This window comes from Panthera onca, chromosome D2 (genome assembly GCF_046562875.1).
Source record: "Panthera onca isolate mPanOnc1 chromosome D2, mPanOnc1 haplotype 2, whole genome shotgun sequence".
Lineage (NCBI taxonomy): Eukaryota > Metazoa > Chordata > Mammalia > Carnivora > Felidae > Panthera > Panthera onca.
The window spans coordinates 63,300,459-63,323,860 of NC_138349.1; the positions used below are offsets into that span (position 1 = coordinate 63,300,459).

The following is a 23,402-nucleotide window of genomic DNA, read 5'->3' on the forward strand; positions in this document are numbered from 1 at the left end:
GGAGTTTTAGAAACAAATGGCCAAAGGAAAAAAAGACAGGGAGAGAGAGACAAACCAAGAATCAGACTCTTAATTATAGACAGCAAACTGATGGCTACCAGAGGGGAGATGGGTGGGGGGATTGGTGAAATAGGTGATGGGGATTAGCACCAGGTGATGCTCATGGAATTGTTGAATCACACCTGAAACTAATATTACACTGGCATTAAAATAAAAAGCTTAATAAAAAATACCTAAGTGAGGCTTACAGACATCATTTTAATTGTGTGCAGCAATAAGCCTTGGATTCTAGAACAGAAGCTTCCCATAGAACTTTCTGCAGTAATGGAACTGTTCTATATTTACACTAATATACACCCATTGAATACTTGAAATGTGGCTAGCTGAATTTTCAATTTTATTTAATTCTAATTAAATTGAAATGGCCACATATGGCTCATGACTACCATAGTGGACTACGGTAAACAGTAGGTCAGAAGAATAAACTTAAAAGTAACAAGTCATTTTGTAAGATCACCTGTGCCATTTGGACACGTGGTCATAAAAGCTATCAGTCGGATACAGTCAGAAGTATCAACTGTTCATGCTCCCAGAAGCTGACATGATAATAGTGTATGCTATACTCATATAAGAAATTTTTGTACTAGAGAAAGCAGATAGATTGAAATTATATGCAAATACATAAACATGCACACACTTTAAAGGGAATATTTAGGATAAATTTATTTTAAATCAGATTACCTGGATAATTATTCCCAATTTCTCCTTCTGCTTTGGTTCACTGAATATGAATATGAATATGGATCTGGATATGAGGACTTCTCTGCTTTTGCCCTTCCACAGTCCGTGGTGTGCATACTTTCATAGTGGCATGCCTGTAGCACTGCCAAGCCCAGTTGGGCCTCCCAGTCCTCAACAAGACCATGTAGGAAGGTACAACCCACTGATTGGAATTGACATGTGAGACACAGCCTATTTCCCGCCCTGGATTTAAGAACATTTTTTTAAGGAATGCTTGGGTAATCTGGAAAGAGATTTGTAAATTATATACTAAAAAATAAATAGAGTTATATAATTTTAGAGCCAGAGAAGGCTCAAAACATTGTTATATTTTTCTTGGACTTGCTCTATTTTCCTATACACAAATGTACCATATCTGCTGCGTGTCTTCTGATTACCACCTCCCACTCCCCCCCTCCCCCCAGATCCAGTGCCCACCCTTCTCCACCCAGATGTGTGCCCTGGAAGGCTGACCTGTGGACTGATCACTGGGCTTCCAGTTGAAATTGGCCAGTTGGACGCACCAGCAGATCTGGCAATCAGATAAGAGTGAAATTGGGGTATTTATTCTGCTCCCTTCCTGTGAGGACAATGTGGACTGTCTGGATCCTAATACTGTGAGTCATAGCTCCTGTCACCTGTTAGGGACCCTCTCCTCACAATTCTCTTTCCTTGGAAACAGCTCTTTCTCATGGCCTCTTGAGGCCTAGGGACAGTAAAGGGAGTACTGTTTTTGCTGCCCCAGATGCTACACTATTTCTTGTTTCCCCATACCTGGCCAGTTCTCTGAAAAGAGCCTCTTTATCATAAACTCTTCTCATATTTCACAAATTGAGTGTGCTGTTATTTTCTGATGGGACTTTGATATATCTATGAAAGAGTATCTGGATGTCCTCTCTCTGGGCCTTTCTTCCTAGAGGCCATTGCTACAGGGATAATTTAGGACATTGCTTTTTTAAAGCAGTTCTTTAATCTCACTGCCTTACCAGACATCAACTCAGACCCCTCTGGGGTGAGTCATTCTATTTGTGTGGGTGGGGTTTGTTAAAAAAATTTAAGAATTTTCTCAAAAGTCCAAGTGCATAGCCCCAAATAAAATAAACAACTGAAAAAAAAAAAAAAAAAAAAGGACTGTGCGTTTAAATGCCTTGGACAGTGACCCACAACTCAGCCCCTCCTTTCTGGGCAGGATGTGGTCAGAGTACTATACACGGCTAAGAAATTTCCCTTTGGGGCCGTTTGTTCATGCAGTTTGGTGTGGATGAAATCAATTCCAAGTAATACCTAGAAGTTGAGGTGTTATATGTACAGTATTAGTTGAAGAGCTTTGGAAGAGTCAGGATAGCATATTAATTTTCTCCTCTCCCAAAGACTGTTAAAAATGGTTCTTGGTAGGACTCCTTTCCTTTATTTTGGTCACAAGCAGTAAAAGGCTGGCTTTCTATGGCATGCAGTGACAGACGGAGACCCACCTGGACCCTTGCCTATCTGGTGTAAAGCGTGCAAAAGTGCTAAAAACTCCCTGCTCAGAAATACCTTTCTTCCCAGAAGTTCTGTCACAATTCCAAAAATTCCCATTATGAACATGTTACCTTAAGGGTATTACAGAGTGATCTGTTTTACTGGGTTAAGGCATCGTTTTGTGGGATAAGGACATTGCACATCAGCTGGTTGATGTCTTGGCAGAACGAAATGTAACTATCGCCTCCTGGCATCATTTGTAGAGAGAATGGGAAGATAAGGGTCCTGGTTGGGAAGGAGGTAAACAAAGGTGTGAGGCTTACAGAATCACTCAGGAACTAGACCTGTTAGGGAGAACACAGTGGTGAGTTAGTGAGTACAGGGGCCACTGAGGTGCCTGAGTGTGCCTGGGTATGACTAACACTGTCATCAACTGTGCTGAAACGTGAAAATACGGTCCATGTAAAGTGTTTGGGTCAAAGCTTAATAAATAGATTTCCTTTTCTGTGCCACTCATAATGTGGCTGAAAGCTGTCCCAGGCAGGAGATTGTCAAAGGATACCTAAGGATGTGTCAGAGCTTGAAGAACTAGACCATTATGATAAATCAGGAGCCAGAATGGCAATCATCTGTCAGGCTGACTGTGATTAATTGGTAGTGACTGCCTGAAGTGCAGTTAAGGAGTGTGAGGTGGCATCTAGTCACAATGAAAAAAAATGGCATTGTTGATTACAGTGGGCTTATGAGTGTGGGCTTGGACTTGGAGGTAAGGGGAGGTGATACATGTGCCACACATTTGCTAGGCCTACCAAGGGTCTTTTTCTGCTTTATTCCATAATCAATGTGATTGCTGGGTTTTGGGGGGCCTTAGACAGGCTTCAGGAATCCCTAGTACCACCTTCCTGGGGATTTCCTGTCACTGGATCAGTTTACAAAGAGTATATGCACGAAACTTTTCATTTCTTCCTATGATAAAATCTGTTACTTGGGCTAGATGCCAGATGATGGTTTGGGGATCCAGGCTGGGGTCTAACAGGCCAGGAAGAATCGTCTCCAAAAGGAATGACTGGTGAGGAACATATCTTCATATGCTTCTTTTCTCATTCCATACCTCTACACCAGGTCAGGACTGCAGGAAGCCCTAGGAGTCATCCTTGACTCCTCTCGTTCCCTCACATTCTCCATCTAATGTATCGGTAAGAGCTGACAGAATATATGCTCATATGATGCACTTCTCACCCCTACCACTGCCACTTCAGTCCATCTCTCCTCTGGTCTGATGGCATAGGTTCCTGTCTGGCTCCCTGCTTTCACTCTTGTGCTTTGCAGTCTGTCTCCTCACACGTTTTTAAAAACGTAAACCAGGTTACATCATTCTTCTGCTTACCACTGTCCAACAGCTTTCCAGCACACCGGAGTATAATCAGAAGGCCTCACCATGGCTTCAGATATCCATGTGATCTGTGGTCTGATCCCTGTGCTCTGGTTTCTCTGGCTTCATCCCCCCCGTTCTCTTTCTCTCTCCCTCTCTTCCAGCCATCCTGGCCTACCTTCTGTTCCTCCATCTTGCCAAGCTCATTTCCATCTCTGCCCCTTTGCTGGATATGTTCTCCCCCCAAATCTGTTGTGGCTTTCTCTCTCATTCTTTCAGGTCTCTTTCAAGTGTTACCTCCTTTCTTGACTCCTTTATCTGAAGTGACACCTCCTCCCCAGGTTACTCCCTGTTCTCTAACCTTTATTTTTTCTTCTTGGTGCTGCTCATTACTAGTGGATACCATGTTAAATCATTATTTATGTATAGATTTTTCTTTCCTCCTCCCTGGAATGTAAGTCTTTGAGGGCAGGATCTTGTTTATTGTCATAGTATTTAGAAGAATATCTAGAACATAGTACGTATTCAGGAAATATTTATCAACTGGATGCACGGATTTTGAAAGTGAAGCGTCTTCACTAGGCCATGCGGTTGCATGTCAAATCATGTGGAGGATCAAGACGATGTGCAAATCCATGGCAAGGAGTGGTGCCTGAGTGGCAGGACCAGCTAACTGGTGGTCTAACTAAGGGCTGATTGGGGAGCCTCGTAGCAGGGGAACAGTCAGAAAGTACAGAGCTTCCAGGGAATTGTGAGTCAATATCAGAATCCAAGAAAATGATTGTGACAGCACACAAGAGTTCCTAGCACGAAGACATTAGCATTGAGACACTTTCTCAGATGGAAGGCTTTCTAAACACTTATGCCTAGAACAGGGACCACAGTGTAGGGACTGAGTAGAGTCTGAAGTAGAGCTTAGTTCAGAGATGGCAAACAGGTTAATCAATCCACTGAATTCTACAGAGTCTGGAGAGAGACTCACAATCAGCTCCTAATGCACCATGGCTGCCACCTCCTTGCAGATGCTGTCCCAGAAACCAATTCTTCAAGGGAGATGTCACTGTGCTGATGATCCCCAAGAGGCCAGAGACCAATGAGTTCAGTGGCCCACTTACATCTCACATTGGGGAACTCCACTCAGCAGCAGGGGCCTCTGCACTGGCTGGGAATCCCCACTGCAGCAGCAGCCTTTGTGGGGTTGAGCTGCAAGCTACTTTTCAGATTTAGCACACAGCCTTGTGAGGAGACAAAGTTGTATTGCCTCTGACGAGAAACAAAGCCAGTGATGTTGGCATATATGGGAAATGGGAAGATATCCAGAGGTTGGAAGCAAATCTCCAAGCTGGAAGTGTGGCTTGTACTGATCTTTGTGTGTCCCCATCCTCAACTGTGTTTGCAGGCTTCCAGGATCTATGTAGAAAGAAGTACATTGCTGTGTGTTTGTAGCTCCGCCCATCATTTGAGGGTAAGTAGAAAAGAGGTTTGGCGTGGCTTTCAGAGGAAGTAAGGTGAAGATTCTTCTCTCCCAGCCTAAGTAAACCACTTAGGCCTTTCATGACTCAGAAACCACAGACCCCACAGCCAACATGCATCTATTCATTCTTGTCTACAAATATTGATTGAAAGCCTATTGTGTGACTAACACAGTACTTGGTTTGAGGATGTAATGGTAAAGTAAGATTAACTCTCTCCCCTCAAAAGTAGATAAACTCATTCTAGTGTGGAACATTTTGCAACATGGAGGACAACGTAATCTAGTAGCAAGGAATGTAAGCTGCTGCCACTCACTAGACTGTGTGATATTGTACAAGTCACTTCCTTTCTCTGCATTTTAATTTTCTCATGTATATTTCCAGGACATTACCCATGTTAGGGGATTTAATAAAATAATGCCTATCAAGTGTTTAGCCTATGTGTCAGTAAATGTAAGCTATGATTCTGGTTATGATTTTATGGTAAGAGTTGGCAGACAATGCTGTGGGGGTACATTTATATATCAAAATACCATATTTCTAGACAAATGTATTTATATTCAAGACTAAGCCCATAAAACACTTGAGTAATTGGAGATTACATTTTTTTTTCCTTTCCTGTCCAAGACCCTCTCTATCCAAATCTATCTTCTTTCCCCTTTCTGGAAGCCTTGAGTGCCCTGGATCTTTCTCTGATTTTCTCTGTCAATGCTTCTCTCAGTGGATTGGTAGATGGGAATGAATCCAAGCAAGATATGTATGTCACATTGTCACTGATTTAGAGCATTGCCCTTCCTGGAGGTGTTCTCATCTCACCCAAAGAATGGCATCATTTCAGGTTATCAGTAAAATTGCCTTTTCTGAAAGTAATGAAGGAGCTTGGTATCTGTACAGGAGGAGAGCAGATCTCTTCCTGTACAAAAATGGAATGGTCTCAACAGTAGACTCCACACATGGGAACTTGGTTCACAACAGAGACAGCAATATAAACCTACGGAGAGGGGAAGAATTATTCTTCAAGTGTTGGGATAATTGGTGGAAAGGAAATCCCTACCTCAGAGTTTAGACACAAGTAAATTCCACATAGAATTAAGATGTACATATGAAAGGGAAATTTTATAACTTTGAGCAGAAAACATAGGGGACTTTTAAACATAGGGGCTTATGTCTCAAAAGGCATACACCAAAAGGAAAAGTTTTAAAATATTATATTGAAATATAATTCTGTACCAACAAAGACACAATAAAGTATAAGCTTCAGACTTAGAAAAGATATTATAATGCCTATAACCAACCAAGAATTCTTAATAAAAATTTATTTTAAAAAATTCCTATGGATCAATAAGAAAAGATAATCAAAGAAAAGTGGGCAAATAATATGAACTGGACCCTCACAGAAAAATAAACTTAATCTCATTAATAACAATGAAAATTCAAATTAAAACCATAGTGTGATACTATTTTACACCCTGAGCCTGGCCAAAATGATAATATCTGGTAAACCCAGTTTTGATGAGGCTGTGGGGAGACACATCTCACATATTGCTGGTTAGAGTGTGTCGGCAACATTACCCTGGAGAGCACATTGGCAATATCTATCAAATCGAAGAAGTGCATAACCTAAGACCTAGAAATTCCACTTGTAAGTATATATCCTAGAAAATCTCTTGCACATGTATACAAAGAATGATATTTTCATTATTGGAAAGGCAAAAAACTGGGATGAATTAAGGCCCATCTGTAGCAGGATAGATAAGTAAGTTGTGAATTAGTCATATAATGCAATCTTATACAGCACTTAAAATGAATGAGATAGAGCTACATGTACCAATATGAATCAATTAATCTCTGAAGGATAACATTGACATACAAATAGCAAACTACAGAAGGATCTAAATTATATGATACCTTTCAGATAAAAATATACAAACACACCAAACTTTATACTGTTCACATTATATGTTTATTATATGTTATATTATACTGGGTTTATTATATGTTTACATAAAATATATGTAGCTTATATGTATTTATTATATATGTACATCTAAATCATATGTTTATTTATTTATTTATTTTTTTTTTAAATTTTTTTTTTTTCAACGTTTTTTATTTATTTTTGGGACAGAGAGAGACAGAGCATGAACGGGGGAGGGGCAGAGAGAGAGGGAGACACAGAATCGGAAACAGGCTCCAGGCTCCGAGCCATCGGCCCAGAGCCTGACGCGGGGCTCGAACTCACGGACCGCGAGATCGTGACCTGGCTGAAGTCGGACGCTTAACCGACTGCGCCACCCAGGCGCCCCTGTTTATTTATTTTTTTAAAGTTTATGTATTTTTTAAAATTATTTTTAACATTTATTTATTTTTCAGAGAGAGAGAGAGAGAGAGTGAATAGGGAAGAGGCAGAGAGAGAGGGAGACACAGAATCCAAAGCAGGCTCCAGGCTCCGAGCTGTCAGCACAGAGCCCGACGCAGGGCCTGAACCCATGAACCGTGAGATCATGACCTGAGCTGAAGTCAGATGCCCAACCGGCTGAGCCACCCAGGCACCCCTAAAGTTTTTGTATTTTGAGAGAGAGAGAGAGAGAGAGAGAGAGAGCAAGCAGTGGACGGGCAGAGAGGGAGGGAGAGAGAGAATCCCAAGCAGGGTCTGCACTGTCAGTGCAGAGCCTGATGCAGGGCTTGAACTCATGAACTGTTGAGATCATGACCTGAGCCGAAATCAAGAGTTGGAGCCACCCAGGCACCCCTAAATCACATGTTTTTTTTTTGTTGTTGTTGTTTTTTCGTTTTTTTGTTTTTTAAACACGTATATGTTGTTTGTGTAAAAATACTAGAAAGTATCAGAAATGAACATGGGCAGAACAAATATCAACCTGAAGACAGTTTGGAGATGGAAGAAGGAGAAGGGGATAGTAGTAGTTTGGTGGGGAAAGTCTTCAATAAGATTTGGATGAAATATGATAAAAATGCTATTATTAAATCTCGGTTGTTGAAAGATGTTTATACTTTTCCATATGTTTGGCATTTTAAAATTAAAAGAACCAGTTCCCTTTCTTGATGGTGAGACCGGCCTTCCTTATGGTTTTATCAGTTAGCTCTCTGATAAGATATTGTGTGATGGGGGTCTATTTATTCCCTATAGTACCTCCTGGATTTGTAGTACTTGGTTTGAGTCTACCTCATGTTCTCTTCTTTGGAGAAAGGGCTTATCTAGGGCAGGGATGCCATGTGTAGGTGTGCAGTCCCTTCGCTGTACAAAGGTGCTGGCCAGGTGGGGTCTGAAACACAGTCCATGTTCTGCTCCCCAAGCGATGGCCCTGATACAAGACTGCACCCTTGCATGGCTGTGTAGGGGCCTTTTGCTAATTCAGGTGTCTGAGGAAGAGTCTTTCTAATCTGACCATGTAATAGGCAGTGCCTTTTTCTATTTGCACAAAGGCACACTCTAGTGGAAAAGCAGACCTGACCTAGGAGATTAAGGCCACAGCCAGAGTTTCCCAGGCTTATTGGGGTAGATATTCACCCAATCTTTGAGAAGACGGTTGGAAACATGTTTATCCTGCATGGGACAGCCAGAGAGAGGCTGGAGGAGAATCCAAATCACTCACCAGTTGTTTCCCAACATGTTCTAAGTCCACAGCACATAGGAGCCAACCAGGTCCTGCAGACCCGCCCCCTCCTCACCAAGAAGCACCCACATGAATATCACTTGGCAACTTCTTTTATAAATTTGTGGGCATTTTCTTATGACTTTGAATGGGAAGGTGTGATTGATGTGTGAATTAGATCTTCACTGGGAAGGCAAACTTAGGTGTCAGCATTTATTTGAGGTGAATTTTCTGATTTAATTTATTTCACCTGGTGTGTTTACTTAGCATCTGCTTTCTAGGTATTGAGTACAAAATAAACAGGTATTTATATTCTGTGCTCCAAAAGTTACAACAAATCCTTAAAAAATTTGTATTGATACTGCTTTGAGGATGATAGTTATTGGATTGATATATTATTGTTGAATCCTTCTGTCTGAATAAAGATACAACTATAACTTAAAGTCAAAATAGTTCAGATTCTATAAAGTATAAGATTCATCACTGGCCCATTTTTCCTTTCAACTAATCATCCAAGACACATGAGTCTTGAGTGCCTCATGGTTTTATCAGTTAGCTCTCTGATAAGATATTGTGTGATGGGGGTCTATTTATTCCCTATCTATAGTACCTCCTGGATTTGTAATACTTGGTTTAAGTGTGCTAGGTGCTAAGGATAGAAGATTGAATAATCTTCTTTTCCTCAAGGAAGCCAGACATTCAAAGAATTACACTTCAGTGTTTTAAGAGCAGTAAGAGAAGGGAATCCAGGAGACTGGCATGCCTAACTCAGCAGCTGGTTGAGGGCATGTGTTTGTGTCACTGCAGACTTCCTGGGGGAGGTGATGTCTGAGCTGGATTAGAGTCTGCAGTGGGGAAGGACATTCAGGTAGAGGAGGCAGCGTGATCCAAGGCACTATATATGACATTTGGTTTTTGCTGTTGTTGTTCACCCAGATGCCGTTTTCTTTTCCTGATGACCCTTTGGGAACTCCCCCTCTACTAAGAGCAGTCTTGGTGGAGCTGTCAGTCAAGGGACTCTGAGATCCAAGCTCTAGGCAGTTGAGCCAAGCTAGTCTCATGGAATTCTCTTACCCAGGAATCTGACTCTTTAGCCCAATTATTGCAATGAAGGAAAATGGTTGTTGCAGAGACCTAAAAATAATGTTCATAGTTCCTGCCTAGATCCCAGACTTGTTCTGGTTCTCAGATTTTTCCATGCTTGATTCTTTAGTTTTCCTTCAATTCTTTCCTTCATATCCTTACAGTAAAATCTGTTTTGCTTGTTATCCAGAATCAGTGTATATTGCTTACATCTGAAAAACCCGAAGTGATACAAGAAAAAAAAATCAATGGTGGAAGCTATTAGTAGCAGTCTAAGAAGTCTACTTATTATCTACCAGAACTCCTTAAGGAAAATTTCCAAATGCTTCAGAGATGGGAAGGAGAGAAAGAAAGAAAGAAAGAAAGAAAGAAAGAAAGAAAGAAAGAAAGAAAAGAAAGAGAATGAAATGAAACTAAAAGAAAATAAAAGAAGAATAAGAAAGAAAGAAAGAAGAGAAAGAGAAATGGAAGGAAGGAAGGGGAAAGGAAGAAGGAAAAAAAAAAAGATTTCTTTATCATACCATGACCAAGCACCTTCCCATATGGTGTGATGGGAAGGTACATTCCTGAGGATGGCTGGGTTTGCAGGGTGGACCCCATCGGCATCATTTAAACTCCTGCCCCTGGCCAGCCTTGGTCTCTTCCTCCCTGGACTGGCTGTTACCTACAACATGCAGGAGAAAAGGAACAGTTTGATGCTGCTTCACACAGAGCCCAGCTGGAATCTGCCAGAGACTGCTCTGCATCCGGAGACAATTTACCTTGTTGGCCCTCAGGGCAAAAATGAAGATGACAATGAGCCAAGGATGTCAGATTTTCAGACTGCTGCTGGCTGAGTTTCTTAGGTTCTAGTCTGCAAGCCTGAAGTCTATATTAAAGTGGAAACAATTAAAAGCTCTGACTTTTTCATTGTATTGTAATTAAAGCAACATCTCTGGTACAAATTATAACTCACTTACTATTCTAGGCAGTTAGCATCTGGACTGCCACCAAGGAGACCCTTTTTAGGTTATAAAGGGGTATCACTGGGTGCCCTCAGAAAGCTGGAGACTCATAAGGAAGAGGCTTTACTCAAGGCAGAAACAGGGGGAGGGTTATACTCTTCATAGATGAGGCGTCTTATTGAAAATACTTGGGTTCTGACACCCCCTGGAATATTATTGATAGTTAGAAGCCTTTATTTGTTATCTTCATTATTGTGTATATTGCTGTTATCAGAATTTATCCGCAAAATGATCATGGGAGTTTAGTCTGCAGGGAACTACTTTATGAATTTATGTGAATTTTTACTTAAATTAAATTTTTGCTTTCTTTACCATTTCTCTGTCGGAGGCAGCCAATGGAGAATTTCCTTTGGCAGATATATAGGATGTCGTGTCTGAGAGAAAGCAATCAATCATAAATTCTGTAGCAGCTCAGATAAAATCGGGATTTTATCTCTTCTGATGAGTACTGATTCAAATACTCTCAGGTTGCCTCTAGTATCAGTCACAAATTTTTCCAGTGACAAAAATCCTGGCTTGAGCTGACTTAAGCACAATGGGGAATTTACCGTCTCTGGCCATTGAAAACTAAGATGCTGATTTGGCTTTGACTTGATTTAGAGTTGAAGTTTCTCTCTTCTTGAATAGATTTATTCCCAGGTTCCACGTAATACCCCCAGAAACTCCAGGCTTATTCCACCACAAGGCAAAACCCATCAGAGAAGAGCAATAGGTTGTCTGAGGGTTTCTTGTCAAATCCTTGAAATTCGCCATATTGGACCAACTTAGGTCACATGCACACTCTTGAATGATCTCTGTGGCCAATGGAGGGCCATGATCCCACTGTGTTAAACATAAGGTATAGGTGGAATCTCACAGCCTGTGGGGCTGAGTCAAGGAGAATGGATCACCACAAGCAAACCCCAAGTAAACAATCCCAATAAATCAGTGCCTTTGCAGGAGGAGAGGGGAATAGTTTCTGGAGAGGAAAATTGCACATGTCCCTCACACCTCTTTAGTATGGACATCTCTAAATGTAGTCCCCAAGGATGGCAGAAGGAGTGGGGCCTCTACCCCAAAGCGTTGCCCTCATTTCTTTCAGTTAACTCCCAAAATTCTGAAATTATTCTAGACCCAGAAATCTATGGAGAGTCATAATCCTGTTGTGAGGGGGTGATGGAGAATGAACTAATGCATAATCAGAAGGTTTTCCTGAAAGATAAGATCTTCCAATTACTTGCAAATCTCCCCAAAGCATATGAAACAGAGTTTAAATATTTATTTTCTATGAAGGAATTTTGAGAGATATAACTAAGCAATCTAATGATTTTAAATAGGATCCTCCCTGAAAATAACAAGACTCCCATTAACCAAAGACCTACTCTATGCCAGACTCAGTTCTAGATGCTTGGTTAATTATTTCCCACAGCAGCACTCTGGGGAAAATATCATCGTCTCTATTACAATCCAAATGAAGAAACTGTAGGTCAGAGAGCTTAAGTAAGTTTCTGGACCCAGCTAGGATTCAAGCACCCTCTGTTCAACCCCAGGCCCCAGAGCCCCAGGCATTGCCCATCCTTTGAAATTATACATGACGGAGAAAATCCATCCCCCTTCCCTAATGGAGCAACAGGGATGAGAAAATCTCTCTGCGGTGTTAGGATGCATTTTTATACTTTTTGTAGTAGGAAAGGGAGAATAGTACTAAACAATTCCGGAGCATCAGCTAGATTTGGGCCACTGGGAGCGGAGGGAAAAATGCTTTGTAGTCTACTCAACAATGAGTTTTGAGTAGAGAAGAATATGATTTCCCAGGCCTCTTATCAGATTCAATTCATGCACCAGGTTTTGCACAAACTGCAATCAGTGCCGACAAGAGTGCTGGAGGTCAGCATTAGCAGACACCACGTGGCTTTCCACCTAGCAGCTACTCCCAAGCACTAATGAAATGATGCATCAAAAAGCCGCCCTGACTCACTACTGGAGTCTGTCCACGCCAGCCTCTGCCACCCCCGCTCCACAGAGACCACACTTACTAAGATCACTGAAGATCTCTTGCTCCTAAACCCACACGGAAATTCTTCTCTGGGACTCTTTCTGGTCTCCGTGGTGCTTGATCCAGTGGGCCGCTTCTATGCTCTAAATCCTCTCAAACAAGCAATAGCATCACTGCTGGGCTGTCTTCTCTTCCAGGTCGTTTCTAAGACACTTCTTACAATTGGCAGGAGACCCTTCGTATTTTGTTTGGGGTTGATGACCGTGTTAATGACAGATCAAGACCCTGAGCAGTTCCACTTGTTTCTGTGTGTTCAGTATGCCCCCAACAGGTTCAAATCTCGAGATTTTTTATAAATGACCTGACTTTTGCCTAAAGGTCACCCAACAAGAGCACTTGATTCACAAATCCATGATCCTCTGTCCCATTGTAAACCTGCTGTAGAAACTTTTATAAATATTTTGAACTTTGGTATACAGATTTTTGTCATCAAGTTAAGGCAAGCACAGTATATCTTTCCTCATTTAAATAGAATTTAATAAGGAAGTAGGGAAACAGGTGCTGGAGGGCTGAAAATATACAAAAGGGAATACTGAGGCATCACAGAAAGTAGCTAAGGGAACAGAGGAAGAGGTTGGGGTGATTAGGAATCTAGAATCTTGGAGAAGGGGGTATACAGAGAGCTAAGGCCCAGGCCACTGAGGAGGGGCCATGGCCAACTGGTGTGGGGAACTCTGAGGAAGGTCTAGTAGCCTTGGAAAAACTCAGGGAACTGGGACCAATACCTACTGCCAAGATAAAGGTCTTGGAATAGAAACAGTATAAGCAAAAACCAAAACAGGAATGAGCAAGTCCCTTTTCCCTTCCCCTTCAGTCTCTTTATTTTGCCCCCGGGAGCACCTAAAAGGATCCGCTGGCAAAAGTGAAATAGGTTTGCTGAATTCCCAACCCCAGCATCACAAAGCAGAGCATGGAAGAGTGCCTTGCAGCTAAGAGACAAGAGCTTAATAAACACACACCTCTGACCCATTCACTCTCACCACTGTCTTTGAACTTTCTGCAAGGAGCATTATTTGCCCAGAATTTCCATTCCCCAACTCTGCCGGGTCATTAGCCTTAATTACAAAAAATCCAAGGGTCTGTTTGCTCCATGAGATCTTCCTGGATTGATCACAGGAAGGAGAGCAGTTCTTGCCCGCCATGCTGCCCACACTGCTCTCCAGCTGTGCCTGCTAACATCTACAGTGATGAAAATCCATCTCTCCAGCTGCTTTTCCCTTGTGGTTTAAGCATGGCCTGTGCATTTGGTATACTGGGAATTACTGAATAGTTGCCTCCCTGCTGTGTGCAAACAATGCTTAATTTTCTTTGTGGGAGCACTTATGTTTCTTTGACAAGTTCCCATTCCCTCTTGGAAGAGAGGATACTCAATTTCACCCAAACTGTGAAATTAGGTTTGATCCTAAATATTTTAAGTCACTTATGGCTTAGAATAGTCTCATTTCAAATGAATATTCAGTCCAAATCAGGTGCTGTGACCCTTAGCCGCTGTCTAATTTAAAACATCAATTTCATGGTTTCTGTCTGTTTCTCAAGGATTTTTCTTCCCTCCCCCTGGGACCTTGAGCTTGCCTGTGTGCCTCCATTGCAGGGAGAGGAGGAAGATGTCCTGCAGGTGAGGGTACATGAGTGGGAAGAAAATTGATCAGCTGGGATGAAGTCAAGGACTTTCCAGCAGAGCCCAGCTAACTGGTTTCTTGTTGGTCTGCTGTCAGGTGCTGGTGATGCCAGCCGCCCTGATAGGTGGCTCTCTTGGCCTGGATAGTACCTGGTGCTGCTTTCTCATGGGGCATGTTGGATGGCACTCTCTAGCCTGAACATGTCAGGGCAGCATTGGATAGTACTGCTTCCTCACCTTCATCCTTGGAGAACAGTCTGCAGGGGGTCCCACCACGTTCTTCCTTCCAACAGTGGAAGTTTCTGGGGCGTGGCTATCTGGCTTCTGCTACTCTGCCAGTCTCAGGCATTTTACTCTTGAGCTCATTTGTCATCCTTCCCCTGCTACCCTTTGTTATCACAAGGGGCTGATCCTACAGGCTATGTTGTCCAGGCTGCCAGGTCAGCTGGGTTTTGTCCAGAACCAGCAAATGGGAGGATTGGCAAGAGATTGTAGGTGGCATTACTGGCAGCCATGGGGTGTCCTCTGTGGCTCCAGCTCCCACTGGATGGGTTCTCCATGGTCTTTGGCCCTTGCATTCCAGTACTACCTCCATCCTTTGTCTTTCCATCCTAGAGCTAATATTCATTCCTACTTTGCTAATTTCTGGGTTGTTTCATCATTCTCTGTTTGACTCTTGGCTCCTTCATCACCTGTATAACCAATTCCTTGCCCTAAATTCCTTCTGTAATACATACTTAAGTGGATTCTGTTTTTCTGTTTCCCAAGGCCCAGCCTGGCCTAGATCAATGGGAACCTTAGGAACCCCCTCCATACCTACCTTGGCTCTATGAACAGTTCAAGGGTGATCTGTGCCAATTCTCACTCACTACGCCACCTTGCCAGGGCAGGTTGGCAGATCCTACCACCCAGGAAACTCCAGATGAGTAACTGGTTCCAGTCCCTGTACTTTGAAAACCCCCTAAAATTCAGTGGAGAAATGTCCAGAAATTGCAGCTTCCCATCCCACTACACGGTATGCTAGGGAGGAAGGACAGAGTGCTGAAAGCTCCCCAAATGTTCTCCTTCAACTCTCTCTCCCTCCTAAAGTGCTCTTCTTTTTCAGGCACAAGAGCTGCCAAACCAGTTGTGCCTTGTTCACACCTCAGTGAGGATTAGGTGGATTTGACCCTGGGACATCTGTCTTCAGTAACTTCTATAACTTCTGCTTGGCCAGTGGGTGAAGGGCTGACAGGCTAGTCAGGTAACCTGGGGGAGAAAGAAGGAGTCTCAAGGAATATTTCACACCTTATATCATATATGTTCCTGTATAAGATATGCCTCTGGCCTAAAGTTTTAAAGATATTCTTAGAAAACTGTAGGATCTGGAGTAAATCCTATGACTCCACTGGAGTAAATCCATTGTGTTGGATTAAATTAAATGAATATCAAAGGAAATCTTGTAGAAGCAGAAGACATAGCAAAAGAGAAACTTGAATTCTTGCAGGAATATGGGCCTACAGAAAGAAAAGAAGAAAGATCTCTCCCTAATGATATTATATTCCTGGATATTCCTAATACCGTCTGGTAGAAGTTACCTCTTTTTCCAGTGAACTACACATCCATTATGCTGACATATGCTTCTCAGAGAGTAAAGTGTACTCTATGTAGATTCATTCATTGTTTTTCATTTCTGGCCCCTTACCCTGTAATCACTAAAAGATACATTGAAAAACAGGGTGGCTCCATGGAGCCTTCACATGGAAGTGGTTCAAAGTAAAACAAAACAAAAGCCCACTAAGCTAAAACAAAAAAGCCCATTTGTTCTAATTCTATATGTCATGCCAGACACAATGGATTAAAAACTGTAACGCACTTATTAAGTCTTGAACTTGCCACAACCCCTTTAGTTTTATTTTTATTGTCTGAAATTCTCTAACGATTCAATGTCACTTTTTCTTTTTGGGATCATTAATTTTCAGGGTTAGATAGAGATCAATAGTCATAGTTTGAAATTGGCATTTTTGGAGGAGAAATATGTTGTGCCACTGTGCATAGATTGGATGGTGCCCCAGTTAAGAAAATGGTGTGCTCTTTTATGATTGCGTTCATCGATAGTACCCTGAGCATTATTTTATTCTGTTGTGAAGATTCTGACAGTCTCTTATAGTATCTTATCTATCACTGAGTTTTCTTTTCTCTCCTTTCATATTGGGTCTATGGAGTGGAACTTTATTTAAAAGGCCCTGACATGAGAAAGAATGGCCATGGCCAGGCCATTCTCTTTTAGCACCAAGGAAAGTGGCCAAGTGGTCAGTCACCCAAGTCAAGAACTCAGTGTAGTGCCTGTGCAGCTAGGGTGTGGCTTTAAAGGTAATCAATTTCATTTGGGGGACTATATGACAATGGATATTTTGACATTACAAAACACTTGGCAAAGTTGGCAATCACTTCCCTGAGCAAGACTACTGCCTGAAGCCTGGCTCAGAGGAGGCAGCCCTCAGAGGCACTCATCTAGGAGGCAGAAATTCACCTTATTTATTTTTCCTTTCAACAAATATTTATTAAGTGCCAGGTGCTATAAATACAACAATAAACAAAACTGATAAAAATCCCTGCCCTCATAGAAATTTTGTGTGTGTGTGTGTGTGCATGTGTGAAAAGACAATAAAAAAATTAACCAGGGAATTATGTATCTGTTTGACTAGCTGCCCTATCTTTTAGGTGGTGATAAATATTATGAAGAAAATATAGCAGGAAAGTTTGTGCCAAGGTATGGGTATAGGAGGAGAGTTGCCATTTTAAACATAGTGGCCAGGGAAGGCATCACTGGGAAGGTGATGTTTGATCAGAGACATGAATGGGGGACAGGATGTAGATATTTGGGGAACAGAAAATGCCAAGTCTCTGGGGAAGAAGCATGCTTGATGGACCAAAAAAAATGGCCAGGGTGGCTTGAGCCAAATGACTGGGGGGAGTGGTAGGAACTGAGGTCAGAGAGGTAGCAGGGACCAGATTGTCCAGAGCAAAAACTCGTACTCAGGGTCTACTAGATATTGTTATTTAAGGTAATAAAGAATCTCATGTATTCACATATTACAAATTTGGACTTAATTTTTGTTCACTGTGTTTCAATATGGTTGGTTTCTTTTTTAACCCCATGTCTTTTACGTACTTAAAAATGTTATTTTGAGAAGGAATCTATAGACTTCAACTGTCTGCCAGAGAGATTCACTTCACAAAGAAGGTTAAGAATTCCAGATGCTACTGCAGTACTTCAGCTTTTCCTCTGAGAGATATAATGAATGATCACTCTGGCTGCCATGTTGAGTGTAGGCTAAAGATGGACAAGGGTGGTGGCAGGAGATAAGTTAGGAAGCTATGACAGTGATTCAGGCAAGACATGATGGCAGCTTGTACCAGAGTAGTAGCAGTGGAGGTAGTGGGGAGAGGCTAATTCCTAGAGAGATTTTAAAGGTAGAGCCAACAGGATTTGCTGATGGGTTGGATATGAGCTTAGAGGGAAACAGAGTCAAAAGTGATCATGAGATTTTAGTCCTTAGCAACTGGAAGGATGCTGCTGCTTTCTTTTGAGGTAGGGAAGTATGCAGGGGAGCCAGGGAGGAGGGATGGGGAAGACCAGATTTCGTTTTTGGATATCTTGTTTGAAATGCCTACTAGATATCCCAGTGGAAATATCGTATAGGCAGCTAGAGGTAGAAGTCTAGAAGTGTGGAGGCGAAGTCCAGGCTGGAAACACAAAGTTGGGAATTATCAGTATACACCTGGAGTTAAAGCTGTGTGACCAGATAAGAATTTTTATCTTGCAAAGTGGTACACATGGAAAAGAGATGAGTTTTGATGGTGGTTACCTGGGGTGACCTAATGTTTAGAATTTGCGAAGAGGAGAGGAATCAGACAGGAGAGCAACCAGTGACTTAGGAGGAAATTAGGAGGATTTGATGTCCCTAAACCCAAGGGAAGAAAATGTCAAAGAGGAGTGATTACCTGTTACATGCTGCTGATAGGTCAAGTGATATGAGGCCTGAGTTGAGCATGGATTTAGTAACTTGGAAGTTGTTGGTGACCTAGAAGAGAGTTTTAGCCAAATGACTGGAATGAAAGTCCTATTGAAATAGGTTCAAGAAAGAATAAGGAGAGGGAAGTTGGAGACAATGGGAAGAGGAAACTCCTTTCCAATATTTCCTTCAAAGGGAAACAGAAAATTTAGGTGATAGCTGGAGGGGGTATGAGGATCCAACAATTTTTTTTGAGCTGGAAGAAGTTTCGGCATATTTGAACACTGATAGAAATGATTTTAAAAAGAGATCACACAGATTACTCAGGTGAGTTGGAGGCCATCATTGAAGCAATGTCTTAGAGTAGACAAGATCAGACAACTTAGAGTAGACAACTAGAGGGAGAACAGAGGGGTTGACCTTAAACATGACCTGTGGAGTTCACCCATAGTAACAGGTGGGAAGGCAGGTATAAGAGCAGAGTATTATGGGGAGAAGTGACAGTGAAACATGGAATTTCTATTTTGGTTTTCACCATTTTTTTTACAAGAAATAAGAAGCATGATAATCAACTAAAAATGAGAATGGATAGGGATAAGAGGTTGGAAATTTGAAAAGAGAGGAAAGGTGTTGAATGGTTGTCTAGTGTGGTGGAAACGTGAATGGAACAGCAAAATGCAGTAGGAGTGCCAAGAAGCATTCAGGACTCTCTTGCTAATTAGTGAGTAAGAATTTCAAATGAATCTATTCAAAATTTTATATTTTTCTTCAGTCATATTAAACTCGTTGGGTACAGACCTGAAGTAGGTAGAGAGTCAATCAAGATTGGGTTTTGTCATGTAAGTTGAAGGGAGGACAGAGCAAGAGAACTGACGGCTGACCCAAGGGAATAACTGATTATGGAATTTATGTAAAGAAATGAGGCTGTGAGGGTGGTGTGGACAGTAAAAAGGTGGTAGAACCAATAGATTGTAGATTCTAGTGCCGTGGAACAATTCTCAGAGTCAAGGCACTAGAGGGAGAGAGGTGAAAAGATAGGAGGTGGAGGACAGAGAACATAGTTAGAATAGAGATTATGGGAGTGATGTGGCTTTTGGTAAGGAGTAGGTTAAAGTTTGACCTTGAGAAAGAGAAGCTGAGTTAGGGTGGAGAGTAAGGTCATCAGAGGGAAGGAAGTTAAGGAACCAAGAGTCCAGCCTCTTGGAAAGATAATCTACTTGGATATTTAAATCACTAAAAATTAGGTAAGGAGTAATGTTGACAATGATAGTAAGTAAGCCTGGGGATAAAATCTTCATGAAATAGCAATGGTGGCAACCGTATCTGCAACAAGAATAGACAATGCCTCATTGTCTAATTGTATATGATTTAAAGCTGGGGTCTGGAATAGTGATCTTCCATTTGCCAGGGTCAAGGCAATGAAAATGATCTTTTTAACACAAACTCGCCTCAACTCTATCTCTGGGAGCTCTCTTCATTGAGTAGGTAGCTGGAGGAAGCATATAATTAACGCTTGTCTTTTTTTTTTTTTTCAGGCAGATTTTATATATTTTTTCATTTTAATTTTGGTTGTTCACCTACTTTTTTCATCATTTACTAGGGTGACAGACACTCTTTGTGGGTGATGGTGAGGGATAACCTAACTTTTATCCATAACTGCCTTTTACCTAGTCAACTTCTAGCTAGTGATGGCGATGTGACACTATTCTGGCCAATGAAATACAAGCAGAAGTAATTGAGTGAGGTTTCTGAGAAAGTTTTTCCTTTCCTGAGAAAAAGAGACAGACTCAATAGTCATTTCCCTTTTACTCTTTGCCCTTGTTTTTTGTTTTCTTTTCTGCAAAGTGGATAGGCGGCCCCAAGGTGCGACAATCATCTTGTAACCATGAGTGACAAATGGCAGAACAGAAAGATAGTAAGAGTCTGAGTTCCTGATTCCACTGTGCAGCCACTGCCCCAGCCCTAACTATTACCTCTGGAATTCTTGTCATGTAAAACAAATCCTTCTTCCTTGAAGCCAGCGCATTAGCTTTGTTTGTTTGTTGTTTTTGCAACTTGCTGCTTCCCTAACTCATAAAGCTACTTTCTTGTGAAGATAGAAATTCTAGACAGTTGAATTTAAGAGGGAATTTCACAGACTTATTTGTGAGTAACCTTATTTTTATAACATCTGTCGACCAAAATGTTTGCTTGAGTCTTCCTCTTCTTCAGGTTACTGCCTTATCCTCATTCCTCAGTCAGATTTATTGTATGAGTAGCCCACACACGCTTTCTCCACTCTTTTGCATTCTACCGTATATCAGGCCTGTAGAGTTGATCTCTAGATAACTTCGATGGAAACTGTTATAACTAACATTACTGATGACCCTGTGGCATTTTGTTTTTTGATCCTTATCCCCCTTGAAACCTTTGTAGGGATGGCTCAATTGGCCACTTCCTCCTCCTCTTCCTCCTTGGGCTTCTGCAATATGACCCTTCCCTAGTAGAAGTTCTCAACTTCTGAATTATTTTCTTGACCCTTTTCATAGCTCCTTGTCATCTGCCTAACCCTCACTGTTTCTTCTTTAGTAGTCCCCTTGGTCCTCTCACCCTATTTTTCCTCCACTCCCATCTTCTCGTCTTTCACTCTCTAGGTTTCCCCAAGATGGTTTCATATGCTACTAGGTTTCTACCTGCTTCCAAAAGGTCAGCAATATATAAGTGTATCATTTCATTCTAGACCTCTCACTAAAGTTATAGATGCCTATTTCTAACTGCTTCCAGAACACCTTATTTTAAATATTATTTTATCAAAACTGGATTCTACAGAAATCCTACCTATTCTATCCTATTTTGTTTCTTTTGTCACCACCATTTATCCAAGTGTCCAAGCAAAGACTTTGAAGGCAACTTCAACTCTACTGTATTTTCCCCCCATTTTTCATATCCAGCTGGTGAATAGCTCTATTAATTTGTGCCTTGGAAATATTTCTCAAACATCGGTTCTTTTCTCCATCCTCATTACCTCTGCTTCTATTAGGACCTCCCTTACTTGTATATACCCTCCCTTGACTCACTTCCACAGAGAAGGTTTTCTCTTATGTTTTCTCCATTCTTATGAAGAGCCATCCTCAACCTTTAGAAGAGATATCAGTCCTTTCTTCAACTTGATTATCTACTAAGACAAAAAGACTTGTGATTAATGGCAACATAGAGTAATTTGAGACTCTTGTTAGTTGAAGCCCTTTCCAGCTTTGGACATCCAGTTTTTATTAAGAATTCAGCTCAGAAAAGGGAGTGAAGGATGGCTTGAAGATGAAATCTAACCCTGTATCAAACCAGATCTTCAGAGAGCTAGTTGAAAAGAGATTATCAAGGGTGTTACTCATGACTTCACAGAGACCTCCTTTTGCTCTGTGAGATGTTCCTGTCTCGTGTCAATACCGAGAAGAGTGAGTTGTACTTCCCTTAAGCAATCAGTAACAAATATATAGAGCAATTTATTTTTAACTCTTGATTTGTGGCTCTACCCCAAATGGAGCCTTTTGATCCTTGTTTTTCATTTTTCATTGGCTCCACATTTATTTTATGCCCCTTATATTTATGTATCTTTGGATGTTAACTTCCTTTTTTCTCTAGAATATGGTGAAAACAAATATATAAATAGTCTAGGTTCTTATTATGTTTTTCCCTGGTTATTGTAATATTGGCCTTCCTTGCCCACCTCATATCTCTCCTTCTATATATCCTTTACTTATATATATCCTTTACTTACTCAAATTATTCTTCTGTTTAAAAGCATTTAGTAGTTTTCCTCCTGGCTCTTTAACAGGATATACATATCTCCATATGTACATAATCTTCACAATCCTGCAATATAGTTTCCTAGCCTTGGCCCCGTGCCTCCCCCATGCCCTTTTTTCCAACTATGCCAAGCCAGTCTCTTGGAAATGTGTGTCTCAAGCTTCTAACCTTCATTTTGTTCAAAATGGTAAATATAGTTGTTATATATGTTACATGTATGTATATATGCTGTGCCTGCTACTCATGCTATGCTCATGGTTCCTATTCATCCTTGAAGACACATGTCAAAAGTTACCTCCTCTGTGATGCCTTTTCTGATTCCTTCTAAAAAGAGTTTTTCTTTCCTATAAGTGTTCCTGTAATACTTTTAGGTTCTTTTGCTAATAATAATTATCACACTGAATTTTATTAATTTGTTCCTTGGTATATTACTTAACCATTTGTTTTCATTCATCTCTGTACTTTGCTTGGCATAGTGTACTGCTTAATAAGTTTGTTTTGATTGTGCAAGTGAACACTACAGTGTTTTTGGGTGGATGTCTGTGGCTGACATTTCACCACCTCATGTGATACTGTGGCCACATGACTTTTTGGATTTGTGGGGTTTGTTCAGTTACAACAGTAAGTTACTTAAAAAAAAGTTTTGATTCCAATAATAGATTTATTGAGTCATAATAATCATCTCTAGGTCAGAATAACTAGAACACAGTTTACTGACAGCTGCTAGTATCTTTTGGGGTCCCACCATTCTATCTTTAAAAAAAATCATTCTATCAATCTCTAACAGAATCTCACTGACTAGAAGGTTAATGATAAATTAGCAATGGTTAGAAGTCTTGAATTAAAATTGGAAACAAGGGCTATTATTAGGGATGCCATTTTTATGGTCGATAGCCACATAAGAATTATTATGAACCGAGACATTTTTGAAAAACAGTTTTGGTATGTTTTACTAACTAGTCTTCAGACATTATTTTAGCACCTGTTTGCCAGCAATTTACTAGTCATTTTAGGTGTCAGCAGCTTATTCTTCAACTAGATTGAAGGTAATGTAAGATCAGGGATCACACATTACCTACTATTGGACATGAGCTGAGCATACTGATGGCAAAATACTAACTGCTATAGCCTATCAAACATGTGCATGATGTGGGAGGGATTCTTCCTGCATCATGGGAATAC

The 23,402-nt window shown here is 41.1% G+C and overlaps 1 long non-coding RNA gene across 4 annotated transcripts in view; it reads left to right on the plus strand.

The window, feature by feature from the left end:
• The window catches only part of LOC132685398 (uncharacterized), a 96,426-nt gene that overhangs the window by 56,997 nt on the left and 16,027 nt on the right, over nt 1-23,402 (plus strand). For 3 of the 4 annotated variants that reach the window (XR_014135380.1, XR_013550470.2, XR_013550468.2), the window contains 3 exons: nt 1,206-1,397; nt 3,364-3,437; nt 5,013-5,078. This is a non-coding gene — a long non-coding RNA (uncharacterized LOC132685398). The remainder of the gene's footprint in view (nt 1-1,205; nt 1,398-3,363; nt 3,438-5,012; nt 5,079-23,402) is intronic. The other variant, XR_014135381.1, reaches the window with a different exon arrangement.